This window comes from Coregonus lavaretus, assembly GCF_964263955.1.
Source record: "Coregonus lavaretus genome assembly, contig: HAP1_SCAFFOLD_231, whole genome shotgun sequence".
In the NCBI taxonomy this organism is placed as follows: Eukaryota; Metazoa; Chordata; class Actinopteri; order Salmoniformes; family Salmonidae; genus Coregonus; species Coregonus lavaretus.
Genome location: NW_028163077.1, coordinates 54,713 through 63,229, shown reverse-complemented (window position 1 = coordinate 63,229; position 8,517 = coordinate 54,713). Strand labels below are relative to the sequence as shown.

Sequence of the window (8,517 nt, the reverse complement as noted above, 5' to 3'; positions counted from 1 at the left end):
CAACAGCAGCGCAAAGACAACCAAACATAGCGGACTACAGAGGAGAAGCCACCATTGCGGTCCAGTGTGTGGAAACACTTTGGCTTTTGCAAAGACGGAGATGTTCTAAATAAGTCGCTCGCTGTTTGTAGGATATGTAAAGGTCAAGTAAAGTACAACGGCAACACGACAAATCTCTCCAACCACCTACTAAGGCGCCATGGGATTTCACACAACACCGACCGTCCAGGCACCTCTTGCAGCGTTCCCGCTGCTACAGCAGCGAAAGGTAAAGTCAACTCTGCAGAAGCCTCAGGTCTCGCCTGCATGTTTAGTCAGAGACTAGGCCAAAACTCAGCTCGGGCGAAAAACATCACGGCAACAATTGCCAAGTTTATCTGCAAAGACATGCGACCCTACAGTGTGGTTGAAAATCCGGGATTCCGTGAAATGATTCAAACATTGGAGCCAAGGTACACAATACCAAGCCGACCACACTTCTCAAAAAAGGTTATTCCTGCATTGTACGAAAGTACTAAGAATGATGTGAAGCTGTCGCTTTCTCAAGCTGAACGAGTAGCGATAACGACAGATGGCTGGACGTCATGCTCAAATCAAGGGTATGTGACAATTACCTCTCATCACATTGATCCGGAGTGGAAAATGAAGACCTTTGTTCTGCTAACCAGAGTTTTAAATGAAGCCCATACTGGTAAAAATATTGGCGCGTTATTGCGTGAAGCCTGCATGGAGTGGAAAATCTACGACAAGAATCCTGCCATCGTCACAGATAACGCCAGGAATATGATTGTGGCCGGTGCAGAAGCCCAGTTCAGTCCACACATTACCTGCTTCGCACATACACTCAACCTTGCCTCGCAGAAGGGTTTGGGGTGGACCGTGCTTCCAGGTTGTTGGGGAAAGTGCGAAAAATTGTTGGATATTTTCACCGCAGCCCGATTGCATGTCACGCCCTACAGGAAAAACAAACTCTGATGGATTCACCAAAACATAAACTGATCCAAGACATAATCACCAGATGGAACAGTTCATTCGAAATGCTTGAACGTTTTTTGGAACAACAGCCAGCTATAATGGCAACTCTGATGTCCAAGGATCTACGAAAGGGGGTCACAGATGTAGGCACGCTGAGTGATATTGCCAACATGGATGACATTGTTCAGTTGATGGGTCCTGTCAAAATGGCAACCACTGTGATGTGTGAAGAAGACCAGCCAACTCTCTCTGTAATTGCTCCTCTTCAAGCAAAACTGCTGAAACACCTACAGCCATGCGAAGACGACTCAACCCTGGTTGCAGAGATTAAGAGGGTGATGGCCAGTGACCTCTCCACACGCTACAGAGGCACCCAAGATGCTCTCAACATAGGTAATTAATTTGGAGTCTTAATTAAAATCAACTTGGTTAATATTTTAGGTTATTAGACTGTATTAATTTGTAAAATGCCACACCTTTGCGTTTTCAAGTTTGAATTTGAGTTGTTTTTTCATATGGAAAAGTAAACAAGATATCTGCAATACAATTCTTAGTTCATGGTGGCTTTACATCATCACTGTGCCACATTTCTTTTAAACATACTAAAGTTTAATCTTCTGATTATTTTGTGTATGAGGAGGTGGTCATCACTTGCAATTTCAGGTCAACTTAATTTAATAATGCAATATTCTTGTTCTTTAAACAGCATCAGCGTTGGACCCGCGATTTAAAGAACTGCCCTACCTGGAAAAAGAGGACAGAGAACAGGTCTACACAAAACTGGTTTTTGAGGCAGAAGTGTCCCACCAGGTAACTCTTCTTTCCTCTGCTCTTTTCTCTTCTCCCCTTTCATTTGTCCTCTCTCAAATCTCATCTGTTCTTTATCTTCCTCTAAATTTATGTGTGCAGTATTACAGAGCAGAAATTTGAACAGTTCACACATTCTTACATCAATAGATGCAAGCAATGGGAAATCAGGAGGAAGATGAGGGAAGCTCAAGCACAAAGCTGTCAGGATTCAATGAAGAGACCACAGGTGTGTTTCATGTGATACCAATAAAAGATTGTTGTTGTTTTGTATTAATGAGAAACATGACTATATTTTGAAATATATTTCTTATATTGTAGCTCCAAATGAGTCACCTCCTTGTAAGAAGAAAGCCTTAGATGCGCTGTTTGGCGATTCCTTCACCCAAAGAGAAAGAAAATCCACAAGCGAGACAGCCAGAGCAGAGGTGTTAAAGTACCGAGCAAAGGATGCGTTGCCTTTGACTGAAAATGCCATGAAGTGGTGGAGATCTCAGGAGAAAGAGCTACCTGTACTTTCCACCCTTGCTAAACGGTACCTGTGCATTCCAGGCACCAGTGTGCCAGCAGAACACGTTTTTAGTACTGCTGGCGACATAGTGAACGCACAGAGAAGTGTTCTGCAGCCAGATCATGTTGATCAGTTGATATTTTTGAAAAAAATCTGTAGTCATTGAAGAGTAGCCTAGTAGGTTACACTTGATCTTTTGTTGAATATTGTTTGTTTATTAAAATGAGAGTAGTAGCAGGTTCATCCACTGCTCATTCAACCTGAAGAAATGTTGGTTGCACTTTATTTTTGATATTAATACTGTATTTGTATTGTAATGTTGAAAAACAAAAGCAGAAGTAGCAGGTAAACCTACTGTTAATTCAACCTGAAGAGATGTTGGTTGCACTTTATTTTTGATATTAATACTGTATTTGTATTGTAATGTTGAAAAACAAAAGCAGAAGTAGCAGGTAAACCTACTCTTTATTCAACCTGAAGAGATGTTGGTTGCACTTTATTTTTGATATTAATATTGTAATATTTGTATGTTGAAAAACAAAAGCAGAAGTAGCAGGTAAACCTACTGTTGAAATGTTGGTTGCACTTACTGTACTTTTATTGAAAATGTATTGAATATTGAAAATGAGATCAGACAATTTTAACTTCCTGTTAATTCAACCTAAAGTGTTGTTTGCACTTTATTCAAATAAAATGTGAATGCATTTGCCATTCATTGTTGTTCACTTGTTTATTTATATTCATAATTAATTGATACCTGATTCCATGACAAGAAACAGGAATCTAGGAAACTTCACCTGCACTGTCCAGTATCCAGGTATTTATTTCAGTCACACTGGTTGAATTTTTGGCTAAAAGGTTACTGAATCGATTTCAAGTCACTGAATCGTTTCGGATCGTATCGTTCTAAATGAACCAATATCGTCCTTGAATCGTATCGACAACCACGAATCGTGATACAAATCGAATCGTTGTTAAAACGAATCGTTACACCCCTAGTTTACACTGATACGTTCTCATACTTACAGCTATACATACTCACACTTTCATACTCACATTCACACACGAACCCCACCTTCAACAGGTCTGATCACATACAAGGCCCCTGGATAGGCAATCGAGTAGGCTACTTCCTTACATCAAACTAGATGTTGCTCCGGCGCTGATGTGCTCTGGCATTTGCAGGACAGAGCGTACTCACCAATTCTTTCCCTCTCACTGTTTATTCTCTTCCCCTGTCCCCCTTGCGCCTTATCGCTCTATATTTGTATCTGTTTATGCAACCTATCTTCCTTGGCCATGCATGTATGTGATAGAGACAGAGATCCTAATACTTTATGGGAATTAACCCTGTTCTTAGAATCAGCACTGTAGAACATAGCGTGTATAATAAGTATAGTGTTAATTGCAGTGTAGCCTAGGTTGCCTCTGGCTATGAATGTTTCTGTACTTGTATCAGTCAATTTTTGGCTAATAACATAGACCTAACAATTATTGTAAATGTGTGTTTACCTTGTGTTATAATAACCTATTTTCAATATAAATGATAGGACTGACTGAAAAGCTGACTTCCTCCATTATAGGCTCCTGGTTGTAATTATTACATGTGTAAGCCCACAACAGCATTGCTGTTAGATAGCTTCATTTATTTAGTTAGCTATACGAAATTAATAATAGCCTAAAACTTATATTAGCTGTATGGCTAGCTTTATTCAAAATAGCAGAACATACCTGCCAGGCGACAAGTCAGCTCTCCCGCGCTGCCTCTCTTTAGCGAAAATCGTCATGCAGACTTGTGCCCTCATGGAGATTCCGTGCAGTGGATAATTAATACTGAGGTATTCATTTGTGATACTTCACTAGGCTAAAACAAGGTTTACTCGTTCATTCGTGTCGGTCAACCACTGAAAACATAAATGTGTCAAACTTTGTCTGCCTCTTCTTATCCATTTGGTGGAATTTCAACCATGCTCCGTCTTCTCTGCTTCCCACCCCTCCTCCTGCACTTCTCCAATCCTCCCTCTCAGTCTCACAACAAGAGGATAATGCTAGTGTCTTGTTTCCCCTAGCAACCAGTTGCTATAGGAATATTCCTTAGTAATTCAAAGTGTTGATGATGATGATGAAGAGTCCAGATGTATGACCACGATAGTTAGATTAGGCTAGTTATTCAATCAAACACATTTATTTTACAATTATAGACCCCTAACCTAGGAAGAAATGTGTCTCTTATAAACGTATGTGTGCAGTTACAGGTAGCATACTCCAAAAACTAGAGAAAATTCGACAAAAAATATATTAAATCCACCTTTTGCACAGTCCTCGGCATTTTAGCTGTGCACATCTCACATTTCCCAACACCGTTGCAGTAACTAGTCGTTTCTATGCGAAGCGGCTGCGGCCGCTTGTAGAAGTAGCCTTAATGACAGCACTTCCCACAGTGCGATCAAAATAAAGATCTACACATATGAAAGCGGTATTTATCGCTCAATACAAAAAGTGGATTTAATATTTTTCTGAATATTCTCTGTTTTTTGGAGTTCCACCTGCAACTGCACACAGATGTTCATAAGAGACAAGTTTCTTCCGAATCGAGAACAAAGAAAGTATCGCCAAGGTTTGTAGAAAAATATCCTGATTATGGTAAACAGCAGCCTATGCAAGATCTCAGATGAGCTTTAGCTCTGCCACTGAGGTTCGTGTTTACATGGCTATCTAGCAGTAATGTTAAAGGCTACTGGCTTTGATTCAGTTAGTCTACTGGGAGGAGAAGATTTGTCTTTCCCCAGGATACCCTTGCTTGTGAAGATAATGCTAGCAACCGAATGCTTTAATAAAGGATGAAGGTATAGTAGACCCAAGTAGCCTATTGTAAACTGTAACACATCTCACAATTAGAGTAACATGCAATTTTATCATTGGGGACATCACACTTTGTGCTATAGAGTATAGACTGTTGGGTTTAACAACATTTCCAAAACTCCATACCTGATCATAGGCTTTTGTTTTGAAATGTGTATGCCAGTAATGTTAATTTTATCACCAGCATTTTTGGAATCATAGCACCACTGTAGCTATATAATCCAACCACCTTGACTGATGACTGTCAATTCCTGCTGGAAGTTTCTAACTTTCACAGACTAACCAACCTTTTCTAACTTTCACAGACTGACCAAACTTTTTTCACAAACGTTTTTAGAGTAAGATTGTTGGTCATGAAGATGTCCCTTTCCTAAAATACTGTAGCAAACAAGGGGCGGGGAAGCGAACCCAGGTTACATGCGTGAAAGGCACACACCCTACGCATCGCTCCAACAGATTTAACCCACTTGGTCAGAATTGTAATGTGGCTCACTGTATTAGCGAGGATCACTACACCGTTTCGACCACTTTGACCACCAATATGCAGCCTACAGTTTTTTAGAGAGACAATAGATTTGTGGGAGTCCTTCGTAATTAAAACACTAACCAGCCGTAACATACGCATTCGATTTCTATTGTCTGCCATTTTCTTTTAGCCTCTGATTACTTTTATCTCCTAATGAAGATTTGTGTTGGTGTACTGGTTTTCCTCAACAGCCACCCTCTTTGGATGTATTATTGTTGCCGGCTGTACAGCCAGAGCTTGTGTGCTCGCCCAGGGTTTCAATTTTAGTCTATTTTAGGATTAGGGTTATGTCATGAAACGTGGGCTACTAGGCCCTACATTATAAATATGACACAATCAGCATTTCACTTTGGATATGAATAATCCAAATTATCAATCAGTTATCAAAACGCTCAGATATAACCACCAGGGCAGGAGGGCGAAGAGATGAGAAGAGTAGGCTATCTCAGCTGATTTATGCAGGAGATTTAAAATAATAATGTAAAACATATCTGTAGGCTTTTTAGTAACTATTTGAATGATGTTTTAGTCCAATGCATGTTGGTTGAACGCTTTGACACCTTGAACGTGAAAGTGAGTGGTTCAGTGAGTGTCTCCGCCTAGAACATCACAGAGCTGATGAACGCAGCAACGTTCTTTTTCAGAACCATGGCGAGCGCATTGTGACGCTGTCCCTTCTACTCCTACTCAGAGCCATAGATACAGTATTTTCTAAATGGTTATACTCCTACTGTTCTCTAAACAATGGTTTCATAGTTTACAATTGTATAAACTCCCAAATCATGCTCAAAATTCAATTTAATTGATGTCACTGTTGAGTGTTTTTTAATCAGTTTGATAAACATGTTTATCCCATTGTGACATAGCCAACCATGACTTATGGAATACTTTGACGTATTAATGGTCCCTATAAAACCCTGTAATTCTAAGAAAGAATTGTCAGATGGTTTTGAACTCAGTCAAAATCACTGCAGTATGTAGAGCGATAATGAGTAGGTCTATGTTCAGTCGTTTGTTGACAGCGACCCCGCTGAGATTCCTCCGCGAGAGGCCGCTTCTGAGTGCAGCTGGCCTGTTGTTTGCGACCGGTTCGGCAGTCTACTTTTATAGCAAATATTACGGTATCGGTGAGGATGCACTGGCCACCGTGGAGAGCGTGGACCGTGTTGTCACGGTTGAGGAGGGTAAGTTTACATATTTGACAATGTCTAAATAGTAATAGTCCCAAATGCCACCCAATACCCTATTTCTTATTTTGACCAGGACCCATAGTTTTATGGTTAAAAGGCGCTGGTCAAAAGTAGTGCACTAAATAGGGAATAGGGTGTCATTTAGGTAGCAATCATGGTGATTACATTTTTTACAGTGTAGCCCTAGATTAACGACAACAAACAAACTTGCTCCTTTGAAACCAAACCGTTGCTTTAGGTTTAATTGAACATGTTGGTACATTATGCAGACACATAAATACATTTGATGTCATACAATATAAAACACAAGTAAATATATGATCAGCCTAACTACATGGACAGCTGTCTGGTGTCTTGTAGCTAGTATTTCTTAAACTTAGAGAAAACAATCCTTTATTGTTTTTCATAAAGATAATGAGCCCACCCTGGACCAGGAGGACCCAGTCCTTGTTCAGGTAAGAATGCTGCAGGCCTATCAATAGCTTGGGTGCCAGTCTTTCTGCTCTCTTGCCAATTCCATCGTGGCAATATGATATTGGCATCACAATCCCATAAGGAGTGGACAGAGAGCTGAAACAGACTGGCTCCCAGGCTATAACAATACTGCTTCATTAGCAGGATTGGTTCAATAACAATCTGTCATTCAAACTGTCATTTTACTGACTCATAAATTGATCCTGATTTTCTTCCTTAGTATGTGGTTGAGGAGGTTGGGCACCGGCCCTGTCTGGCTTTAATCCCTTGGTCTGGACCTCTGTGGGTTCCCAGCTCTGTAAGTCCATCCATTCTGATACTCTTTGGTCTTCTCTCTGGTCTTAAAACTGGTTTATGTACTTTAAACATAAACATGACGTTTTCTGAAGAACAATATGGAAATACATTTCTGTAAACATTTTCCCTATTTTTTATAACTGCAGCCAACATATTACCTTACCCATGCTGGGAGGATGCTGGCGAGAGAGCTGGCAGTGTTAAACACGCAGGTAACCATGCAGATTATTGGACAAAGCTCATCTGATCTAATAGGCAGGATTACCTTCAGTATCCACTACGGTAGTGAAATACTTTGATGTTCGTTCCCTCATTTTCTCACAGATTTTCACAATGGAGCAGCCCATTATAATCAATTTCACTCCTGCTAGGAGGATGGTATGGGAGGAACTGTCCTCTCAAAATGAACAGGTAGCCATTCATATGCAGGTACCTCAGATGTTTCCTTAACCTTTCAACACAGACCTGTGTAGTGTCTCAGAATCTATCATGCAGTAGCCTCCTCTTGTGATCCTCCCTATAGCAGTCTGTCAGACCTATAGGCTACCTGTCTATCATTCAAACTGACTTTTAATTTGATCCTGTCTTGTTCCTTAGTATGTGGATGAGGAGGTTGGGCAGCGGACCTGTCTGGCTTTAATCCCTTGGTCTGGTCCTCTGTGGGTTCCCAGCTCTGTAAGTCCATCCATTCTGATACTCTTTGGTCTTTAGACTGGTTTATGTAGCTTAAACATAAACATGATGCTTTCTGTAGAACAATATGAAAATACATTTCTGTAAACATATTCCCTATTTTTGTAATAGTCTGTAACACTGCAGCCAACGTATTACCTTACCCATGCTGGACGGATGCTGGTGAGAGAGCTGGCAGTGTT

The 8,517-nt window shown here is 40.5% G+C and overlaps 1 long non-coding RNA gene across 1 annotated transcript; it reads left to right on the top strand.

Moving 5' to 3' along the window:
* The first annotated feature begins 721 nt into the window (after nt 1-721).
* Nucleotides 722-1,959, top strand: LOC311118525. The gene is made up of 3 exons (XR_014611816.1): nt 722-1,368; nt 1,682-1,785; nt 1,933-1,959. It is a non-coding gene; the product is annotated as an uncharacterized lncRNA (long non-coding RNA).
* Nucleotides 1,960-8,517: the final 6,558 nt, after the last annotated feature.